The 11,415-nt window shown below is 34.6% G+C and overlaps 1 long non-coding RNA gene across 1 annotated transcript; it reads right to left on the minus strand.

Annotated features, from left to right (window-relative positions):
• Window positions 1–6,210: 6,210 nt before the first annotated feature.
• On the minus strand, window positions 6,211–11,163 carry LOC131382878 (uncharacterized). Its single transcript, XR_009212496.1, has 3 exons — window positions 10,918–11,163; window positions 10,310–10,391; window positions 6,211–6,819 (listed from the first exon to the last, which is right to left on the minus strand). It is a non-coding gene; the product is annotated as an uncharacterized LOC131382878 (long non-coding RNA).
• Window positions 11,164–11,415: the final 252 nt, after the last annotated feature.

The following is an 11,415-nucleotide window of genomic DNA, read 5'->3' on the forward strand; positions in this document are numbered from 1 at the left end:
AGAGAAATAGATATCGTAAAGAAAAAACAATCACAACTTCTGGAAATGAAAGACACACTTAGAGAAATACAAAATGCAGTGGAAAGTTTCAACGATAGACTAGAACAAGTAGAAGAAAGAACTTCAGAGCTCAAAGACACGGCTTTGGAATTAATCTAGTCAGACAAAGACAATGAAAAAAGAATTTTTTAAAAATGAACAAAACCTCTAAGAAATTTGGGATTGTGTTAAATGGCCAAGCATAAGAATGATTGGTGTTCCTGAGGAAGAAGAGAAATCTAAAAGTTTTGAAAACTTATTTGAGGAAATAATTGAGGAAAACTTCCCTGGCCTTGCCAGAGATCTAGACATCCAAATTTAAGAAGCTTTTAGAACATCTGGGAAATTCATCACAAAAAGATCGTCACCAAGGCACATAGTCATCAGGTTATCTAAAGTCAAAACAAACGAAAGAATCTTAAAAGCTATGAGACAAAAGCATCAGGTAACCTACATAGTTATCTAAAGTCAAGACCAACAAAAGAATCTTAAGAACTATGAGACAAAAGTGTCAGATAACCTATATGTTAATCTAACTTATTAGATTAAAGGACATTTTTCAGCAGAAATCTTACAGATCAGAAGGTATTAGGGTCCTATCTTTAGCTGCCTTAAACAAAATAATTGTTAGGCAAGAAATTTGAATCCAGAAATCCTAAGCTTCATAAATGAAGGAGAGATAAGTTCTTTTTCGGACAAATGCTGACAGAATTTACCACTACCAAGCCAGCACTACAAGAAATGCTATAGGAGTTCTAAATCTTGAAACAAAACCTCAAAGTACAGCAAAATAAAACCTTCTTAAAGCATAAATCTCATGGGGACTATAAAACAATAACTGACAATGGGAGGAAAAAAACAAGGTATTCAAGCAACAACTAGCATGATGCATGTAACAGTGCTTCACATCTTAGTACTAATGAACGTAAATGGCCTAAATGTTCCACTTAAAAGCTACAGAATGGCAGAATCGATAAAAATCCACCAACCAAGTATCTGCTGTATTCAAGAGACTCTCACCTAATACATAAGGACTCACATCAACTTAAGGTAATGGAGTGGGAAAAGATATTCCATGCAAATGGAAACCAAAAGTGAGCAAGAGTAGCTATTCTTATATCAGACAAAACAGACTTTAAAGAAACAACAGAAAAAAAGAAAGACAAAGAGTGACATTATATCATGATAAAAGGATTGGTCCAAAAGGAAAATATCACAATCCTAAATATATATATGCATCTGATACTGGAGCTCCCAAATTTATAAAACAACTATTACTACATGCTGATGAGATAGCAACAAAATAATAGTGGGGAACTTCAATATACCCTAGAAGAGATGGACTTAACAGATATTTACAGAACATTCTACCCAACAACTGCAGAATATACATTCTTCTCATCAGCACATGGAACATTCTCCAAGATAGACCATATAATAGGCCACAAAACAAGTCTCAATAAACTTCAAAAAAATTGGAATTGTGTCATGTATCCTCTCAGACCACAGTGGAATAAAACTGAAAATTAACTCCAAAAGGAACCCTCAAAACTGTAGAAATATACGAAATTAAATAGTCTTCTCTTGAATGATCTTTAAGTCAATGATGAAATCCAGATTGAAATTAAAAAATTATTTGAACCGAATGATAATAGTGACACAACCTAACAAAACCTCTGGGATACAGTGAAAGCAGTGCTAAGAAGAAAGTTCATAGTATTAAATGCCTACATCAAAAAAATATGAAAGAGCACAAATAGACAATCTAAGGTCACACCTCAAGGAACTAGAGAAACAAAAACAAACCCAAACCCAGCAGAAGAAAAGAAATTACAAAGATCAGAGCAGAACTAAATGAAAGTAAAACAACAACAACAAAAAATACAAAGCGTAAATGAAACAAAAGCTGGGTCTTTGAAAATATAAACAAAATTGATAGACCATTAGTAAGATTAATTTAAAAAAGAAGAGGAACAATCCAAATAAGCTCAATTAGAAATAAAATGGGAGATATTGCAACCAGTGCTACTGAAATACAAAAGATAATTCAAGGCTACTATGAACACCTTTATGTGCACAAAATAGAAAATCTAGAGGAGATAGATAAATTCCTAGAAATATACAACCCTCATAGATTAAATTAGGAAGAAATAGAAACTGTGAACAGACCAATTACAAGTAGCCAGGTTAAAACAGTAACTAAAAAATTGCCAGCTGGGCGCGGTGGCTCATGCCTGTAATTCTAGCACTTTGGGAGGCCAAGGTAGGTGGATCATGAGGTCAAGAGTTTGAGACCAACCTGGCCAACATGGTGTAACCTGTCTCTACTAAAAATACAAAAATTAGCTGGGGATGGTGGTGGGCACCCATAGTCCCAGCTATTAGGGAGGCTGAAGCAATAAAATCGCTTGAACCCAGGAGGCGGAGGTTGCAGTGAGCCGAGATCACACTATTGCACTCCAGCCTGGGTGACAAGAGCAAAACTCTGTCTCAAAAAAAAAAAAAAAAAATTCCCAACAACAAAAAAAGTCCAAGACCTGATGGATTCACAGCTGAATTCTGTTAGACATTCAAAGAATAATTGATACCAATCAATTATTACTGAAACTATTCCAAAAGATAAAGAAAAAGGAAATCCTCCCTAAATCATTCTATGAAGCTAATATCACTGCAATACCAAAACCAGGAAAGGAGATAACAAAATAAGAAAACTGCAGTTCAATATCCCTGATGAACATAGATGTAAAAATCCTCAACAAAATACTAGCTAGCCAAATCCAACAGCATATTGAAAAAATTATGCACCATGATTAAGTGGGTTTCATACTAGGGATACAGGGGTTGTTTAACATACACAAGTCAATAAATGTGATACATTACATAGTCAGAATTAAAAACAAAAATCATAAAATCATCTCAACAGACACACAAAAAAGGATTTGACAAAATCTAGCATCCCATTATGATTAAAACCCTCAGCAAAGTTGACATAGAAGGGACATATCTCAAAATAATAAGAGCCATCTATGACAAACCCACAGCCAACATTATACTGAACATGGAAAAGTTGAAAACATTCCCCCTTAGAACTGGAAAAAGACAAGGATGTCCACTTTCACCACTGCTATTCAACATACTACTGGAAGTCCTAGCCAGAGCAATCAGACAAAGGTAAACAATAAAGGGCATCCAAATTGGTAAAGAGGAAGTCAAACTGTTGCTATTCATTGATTATATGATTGTATGCCTAGAAAACCCTAAAGAATCATTGAAAAAGCTCCTAGATCTGATGAATGAGTTCAGTAAAGTTTCAGGATACCAAATCAATGTACACAAATTAGTAGCACTGTTATACACCAACAATGACGAAGCTGAGAATCAAATCAAGAACTCAATCTCTTTTACAACAGTACAAAAAAATAAAATACTTAGGAACAACCAAGAAGTTGAAAGAGCTGGATAAGGAAAACTACAAAACACTGTTGAAAGAAATCATGGGTGATATGCTAAGTAACCAAAAAAATGTGGTGCACAAAAAGAAAACTTAAATGGTCAATAAACACTAAAAAAATCCGCCTTGCTAGAAATCAAGCAAATGAACATTAAAACCATAATGAATGATTAGTTTACTCACATGAGACTGCAGTTCTGAAAATGCCAAGTGATGGTGAAAATGTGGAGAAAATAAGAACTTGTATCCTTACTGGTGGAAGGTCAAAATGATGTAAGATCTTTGAAAAGCAGTTTGGTGATATTGGCATATGTATTCTCTAAAACTCAGACATTCTAATCTTAGATATACACCTTAAGAGACTTTAACATAGATTACAAACAGATATGTTCAAGAATGTTAATTGCAGCTAGTTTGTAATAATGAAAATAAAAATAACCTAAAACCATCAAAAAGAAAATAAATCAATTATGTTGCAATCATTGAACAGAATCTTATAATAACAAAAATGAATTAACATAGTGACTGAATTTATCATCAAAATATTAAGATAAAAACCTAGCTATTGAAGAATTCAGATGGTGTAATACCATTTGTAATAAAGGTTATGAATAGAAGAAGTGGCATGCCTGATACCCTGAGGAGCTCAGCAGTGCATTCCCCAGAGAATCTGATGAAAATTATGAAAAAGTAAAATCAACACTTTATAACTTCTTAAAATGGTCCTACAAATGAAGAAACATCTATGCAAGAAATCTCAAAAGTGATGCAAGAAAAGTAGAAATCTGTTGTACTTGAAGATTTTTCCTTCCCTTCCCTACCCCAGCTCAGAGAAATAGAAACTGCACTCTAGACAGGTGGAAGACAAGAATACAGGTCTCTCTCCTTCCAGTTCTCAATTAGAGGACTTTCTTTCTTGGAGGAAAAGACATCGGTATATTTCATCTTGCCTGCAACTATCTGCTGTTGAGGCTAAATTTCAGGTCAGTGAAGCCAAGATGTGCAATGTAGTGCAGTACAGTACATAATACTTAATAATGATACTAAATGACTATGTCATTTGTTTATATATTTCCTATAATATACTTCTTATCATTATCTTAGAGTGCACCCTTTCTACTTAACATACATCAAAGGCAAAGAGAAAACCTTGAAAGCAGCAAGAAAAATAGCTCACTACTTTTATTAATAAAAGCAAATTCTAATAAGACTAACAGTTTGACTTTTCGTCACAATAAAATGGAGGATAGAAGACAATGGGATAACATATTGAAAATGTACACTTCAAAAATTAAACTAAATCAGACATTTCCAGATAAAGAAAAACTGAGATAATTTGTTCCTAGCCAACGTGTCTTACAAGACATACTAAAGAAAGTTCTTCAGGCTGAAAGTAAGTGACCTTACAGGATAATTGCAATCCAAACAAAAAGAAAGAACACCAGTAAAGGTAATTATGTAATTATATAAGACAGGATAAAGGCAAATGCACAATGTCTTAACTGATTTAAAAGCGATTGTGTAAAATAATATGTATATAATGTATCGCTAGTCCTATAGAACACAGAAATGCAATATGTTTCTGAACAAAGGAGGTGGGTAGGATTAAATCTGTATTAGAATTAACAATGTATTATTGAATTTGTAACATGAATCAATATACAATATTAATAGATATAATAATAATAATACCACAAAAGAAGGGGAGAAAATAGTGTTGTATGGGAGTAATATATTTCTATGTCTCTCTGGGATCAAGCTGAGATCAATATGTACTGGGATCAAGTACATATTGAAAGCTGATTCTGTAAATTAAGATATACATGGTAAGCCCTAGAGTAACCCCTAAAAACAACAACAACAAACCTCAAAAAACGTAGTGAGATAAATAATTTAAATTCTTCACTAGGAAATATTTACTTATAAGCAGAAGAAAACAGGGAGGAATAAAAGAACAGAAAAATACATGAGACACAGTAAACCGAAAGTAAAAATGACAGCTATAAATCCAACTATATCAAACGTAACATTAAATGTGAATGGATTAAGAAATCTGATCAAAATGCAGAAATTGTCAGATGGATTAAAATAAAACAATAAGATCCAACTATACACTGTCTATAGGACACACATGTTAGACATGAATGTTTTTAGAAGAATTATTCACAACAGCCAAGTTGTAGAAACAACCCAAACACTCATTGACTGACTAAATGGGTAGGCAAAATGTGCTATGTAGATATAATGTTCAGCATAAGATGGAATAAAGTACTGATCTGTGCTGCAACATGGGTAAGACTTAAAGACATTATGCTAAGTGAAAGAAGCCAGTCACAAAACACTACATACTCTATGTTCATTTACATGAAATATCCAGAATAACAAAATCTATAAAAATGGAAAGTAAATTGGTGGTTGCTTAGGAAAGAGGGTTGGATGGAGAGATAAAGGGAAGGCAATGTAGACAGCAGAGTTTCTTTAGGATGTGATGGACACATTCCAAAATTGACCATGGTGAAAGCTGCGCATATCTGTGAATATAGTAAAAAAACATTGAATTGTACATTTTAGTGAATTGTATATAAATCATATCTTAATTAAGCTATTAAAATTTTTTTAAAGGAATAGAGGGCCATATAGAGAAGTGAATGAGCTAAAGTTGGGAAATTCAAAAAGAGCACACCACTCAACCACAATTAACAATACTATTTTTGCCAAAACTAAGAAATCTTTAATACTTATTTTGTGAGAAGTAACAATAATTAATATCGGAACTCCATTGTATAAAATAACAATCCATTGTGTACCTTTCTATTTAAGCTTAAAGTTACAGATTTTTTAAAGAAATACACAATACATAATACCTCATAGGCATATTTACATATGGAATATAAATAGAAAAACATTACTGGTCCAAGTTAATGCTGGGGAGGAATTTTCTTCCTTGGGCTTTATGTTTTTAAGTCTAAGGACCTCCAGAGGTCAACTGCTTGCTTTTCTCTCCCCACCCACTCATTCCTCCTAAAGGGAACAGGAGTTCATTATCTGATTGATTTGAGAAGAAAGAGTTTTCCTTTGTCTTCTTAGCCTCTCCCTTTGCTTTCTTTGCAGGTTTCAGAAAGAATGCCCATGTGCTCTCCTTCACATGGTAAGTTTGGTGGAGCAGATTCTGTTGTCAGAAGTTCAAATCAGGGGAGAGCTAGCAAGCCAACTGGCAAGGTGCAAGGCAGGTCACTTTTTCATCTCTTGTCTAACTTCTTTGTTTGTCTTCCACTTGGTTCTCAACTCAGCTGGGGAAGAGGAGGTTTCTTCCTGGGCCCCTTCAGAACCTGGTAGTTAAAAAAAAAAGTTACCTGCTATTCAGCAGCATGAGCCTGATAGTTTAGTATCTTCAGAGGGTTAGAATTCTCCACATTCCATCACATTAACACCAGAAGGACATGAGATTCACCTTCTTTATTGAAACTAACAAAGAAATGGACAAAACCAGCGTTCACCTCTACGTAAAGGAAATAAGAGATAACATGATCAGGGCAAAGTCTTCAATTCTGCTTGTAATGTTTACTTGATTAAGCTCACTGTTGCATAAGTCAATGTTGATTATGTTATTCCTAATATATTTTCACTTGTCTGACATATGGTTTAACAGGTTTTTTAAAAAGATGAGGTGGAAGTGAACTTTTAATATGGAATGCTGTTACAGAAGGAGAAAATTGGAGAAGAACTTTAAGTTTTTTAAAGCTCAACATTTCTGCTCCCAAGTTTTTCTGAAAGGAAGTTTCTGAATCTATATTATAGCAAACCACCCTTTGCAAATGCTTGAAAAGTGGTCTACTTCTATGTAAACATTTACAGAAACAATCAAGCAGAAAAGAGCTTTGAACCCACGTGGTGACAGTGCTCTAGCTTTATGCGTTGAAACCAAACCAAAAACCTCTGTATTTATTCTACTTGAGGTTTCATATATTGTCACACATCACAAATTAGAAAACTCTTTAAAATAATTCCCAGTTGGTATGTTTAAGATTATTTTTCCATTGTGCAACAGCTTGCAGGTTGTATTGTGTATATTTGCTTTAAAACAAGTAGAATTATACAACCACAAGAGATAGGGAGAAGCCATGAAACCATGCACTGCTGCCAATACATTGTCTAAGGCAGTACTTCTCAGACTGCCTTTGTTGAATGCACTTATTAAACCTTTAAACCTTTTTACATTTTTCATTTTATTTTTTATCTTTTTAATTAATAATTTTACTTTATGAAAATATAACTTAGTTACCAAATAATCAAATTAAACTGTACAGGCAGAAGCCCAAATCTATCTTCATTATTTTCAATGGACACAAAATTATTTTATCAAATTTTATAAACATTTCTCACTGCTTACTCTCAAGTTCTGTGCTTATCTTATTATGAACAGGTAAAGACTGTTTGTGGGCCAGCACTGGTCTACCAACCACACCTAAAGAACGATTGATCTAAGGAATTCTTTAATTTACGATTTTTTACATTCAGCTTTATCTTTATGGTAATACACAAATATGCCTTGTATTATCAATGTAATTTTGTTGTTGCATTGCTATAACAAAATGACTGAGACTGGGTAATTTATAGAAAAAAGAGGTTTAATTGGCTCACAGTTCTGCAGACAGTACAAGAAGTGTGATGCCAGCATTTGCTTCCAGTGAGGACCTCAAGGAGCTTATAATCATAGCTAAAGACGAAGGGGGAGCAGGCATCTCACATGGTGGAAACAGGAGCAAGAGAGAGAGTGGAGGGGAGAGGGGCCACAGATTTTTTAACAATCAGATTTCATGAGAACTCACTCTCATGCTCACTCACTATCCAATAGAATAGCACCAAGCCAAAAGAAACCTGTCCCCATGACCTAAGCACCTCCAACCAGGCCCCAACTCCAATGCTGGGGATTACAGTTCGACATGAGATTTTTGGGGACATATATCCGAACTATTAATATATCATGCCTACCCTTGTGTTTAACCTGCTTTGACCTTCATGTTTTTTCCTTTAAAACATTTCAGCGTGGGTTTCTTTTTCCAGTTTTATGTTATGCCCTGAATCTTTTTTCCTCTCTTGTCTTAATACATAGCCTTCCACATCAGATTTTATAAGAAAATGGCCTTTCTTTCCTTTCCTTCTCTTGATGGATGATTGAGCATCCCTGAGACCAGACTGATTTAGTAGCAATATTCAAAGGTGATATCATGGTCACTCTATTCTCTCTCTTCTTTGTCTTTCCTCCATCCTTTCCTTTCTCCCTTCCTTTCTCTTCCTCATCAAATTGTAACTGAGTGTCTACTCTATACCAGGAAGTAGGGATCCTCTGACAAGTAAAGCCACTGTCCTTATAGGACTCAATATCTACTAGGAAAGTACTCATTGAACACATAATTACCAAGAAGAGGGATACATTTTACAAAGGAGAAATAGTAGCTTCTTCGACAGGGTTAACATGCATGGTGAGACCTGCTAACCTACCTAATTCTAGAGGACAAGGTTACAGCATTTTTTAAAGAAACAAATTATATTTGGTATGTACTGTCTTTAAAATGAAACTGTATCTTTTCAAAATGGTATTGTTAATTTTAAAAGTCTGAAATAAATGATTTATTAAAAGTAATTTCATTTGGTTGAATTTAAGGAGCTGAAAACAATAATCTAATTATCAAAAAAGATCTCTTGGCCCAAATGATTTTAAAAACCAGATTATAGACTGGATTTAAATTAAAAGTACCCCTACCCTTCTTGATCATTTCAATGATTATACTGTCAACATTTACTATTTTTTGGCTTCATTCGTCAATTTAGCTGTCTAGTCTGAAATTTTTGGCGTTCTTTCTTTAAAATCATTCTCTAATTGACAAATATATAAGCTCTAAACTTTTACTCATATATGATGATAGGAAAAACAAGGGTGGCTGTATCCATATATAAAGAAAGTATCTTGTATTATTAGCTAATTATTCTTACATGAACTATTTCATAAATGTAGCCCATTTTCAATTTCTATAAAATTATTCCTGTGCTTTCTTTCTGAATAAGTAGTAAAATGTCAAAAAAAGGTTATTATTATAGACTAAATGTTTGTGTTTCTCACAAATTCATGTGTTGAAGCTCTAAGCCCAAGTGTGGTAATGTTAGGAGGTGTGGCCTTGGGGAAGTAATCAGGCTTAGATGATGTTGTGAGGGTAAAGTCCCCATGATGGGATTAGTGCCTTTATAGGAAGAGGAAGAAACCCACCAGAACTTCCTGTTTCCACAATGTGTGGACACAGCAAGAAGACAGCCTTCTGCAAGCCAGGAAGAGAGCTCTCACCAGGAACTAAAGTGGCCAGCACCTTAATTTTGGAATTCCCAGCCTCTAGAACTATGAAAAATAAAATTTTGTCATTTAAGTCACCTAGTCCATGATATTTTGTTACAGTACCCCGAGTTGACTGAGACAGTGATTGATAGGAAGAGAAGAATATTATCTGTATCTACTGTAATATTACTTATTACATAGGAAGAGTCCTCAGATAAAATACCAAAAAGAGCTTATTTCTTCTGTACTATAAGATCAGAGTGTATTTATTTTAAGATATTGTATCATTAGCTCTTATACAAACAAATGAGATGTGTTTAAAATGGCAGAAATATATGAAACACTCATATTGGCAATAAGGATCTAGATTTTAGAGTTAAATGGTTTAAATCAATTTATATACTACAATACAAACGTGTTATATTATTTAATGGTTCTATTCTCACTATATCCACTTTTTTTATCCTTGAGATTTCACATCTTACTCTCACCTCTCCCTCATATGTCTCATATGGTTTCCTTTTTCAAGTTTTTCATCCATCTCTCTTGTCTCTTTTTTCTCAAGTATATAACCTGTGACAAATACAGATATATTTTTCAATTTTTTGAACTACATCACCTTAAGCCTATCTGCAGAGCTAGTGAGATCCCTATGCTCACAACTTTGGTTGACATAGTCAGCTACAAATACTAAAAAAGACCACTCCAGGCCTTGCTCCATGTTTCTACAGCAGAACAAGAGGCCACACAGCTATGTATTCCACAGAGAAGTGGGGTTGGCTCTACTAGGAACAGTACATCAGAGTCTATACAAATCATAGCATAAAGGAGATGCAAATATACAGAGCCTCCAAAGAATCGAGACCAGAGCAATCATGATGCCGTGGTTACGCAACTCCATAGGCACATCTGGCAAGCAATTGCAGTCCATGAACCCTGTAGAATTGTAAATGTGGCCTGTTGAGCATAAGGGCTCTTTATATCTGACATTATATTGACCAGGCTATTGCTATCCTTCTAGAGAGGCCCTTCACCCTCCTCTGTAAACAGAGAAGGAAGTCAGAGACTTGCTCTTGCATGCAGGCAGTTGGCAGCTCACCCTGAACTTGCTTTAGCCAGAGCACGCTCAGGCGTCACGGTCAGTGGATATCTTGAAGCTTCAAAGGTGAGTCCACTGCTCAAAGGGAGACATTTCGATGACCCAGGATTCCTGGCAGATTTTATTTCAGTTGCTGGATGGTTGTCAGAAAAACTGAAAAGCCCTCCAGCTGCCTGGAGTGTCTGTGAAATGCATGCAGTGGGTCTCCTGGACAAAGCTTTAGAAAGCTGCTAGCACCACAGATCCAACTCAGACTCTGCATCTTGATTTCACTAGAACAGATGTTATCTGCAAGCAATTAACATACTTGTCATCGCCAGTGAAACAGACACAGAATTCTTCAGGTTGATTTTTTTAAATGTACCCTAAAGAAAAGTGTTTGTGCACAAAGAAAATTTTCTCATTAGTATTAAAATAATATTCAGTAAAGAAGTTGCATGTGTCAATTTTTTAGTTTTTTTTTCTATTTTGGGGAAAAGATACTATAATAACTTTTAG

Source organism: Hylobates moloch, unplaced genomic scaffold (assembly GCF_009828535.3).
Source record: "Hylobates moloch isolate HMO894 unplaced genomic scaffold, HMol_V3 SCAFFOLD_2, whole genome shotgun sequence".
In the NCBI taxonomy this organism is placed as follows: Eukaryota; Metazoa; Chordata; class Mammalia; order Primates; family Hylobatidae; genus Hylobates; species Hylobates moloch.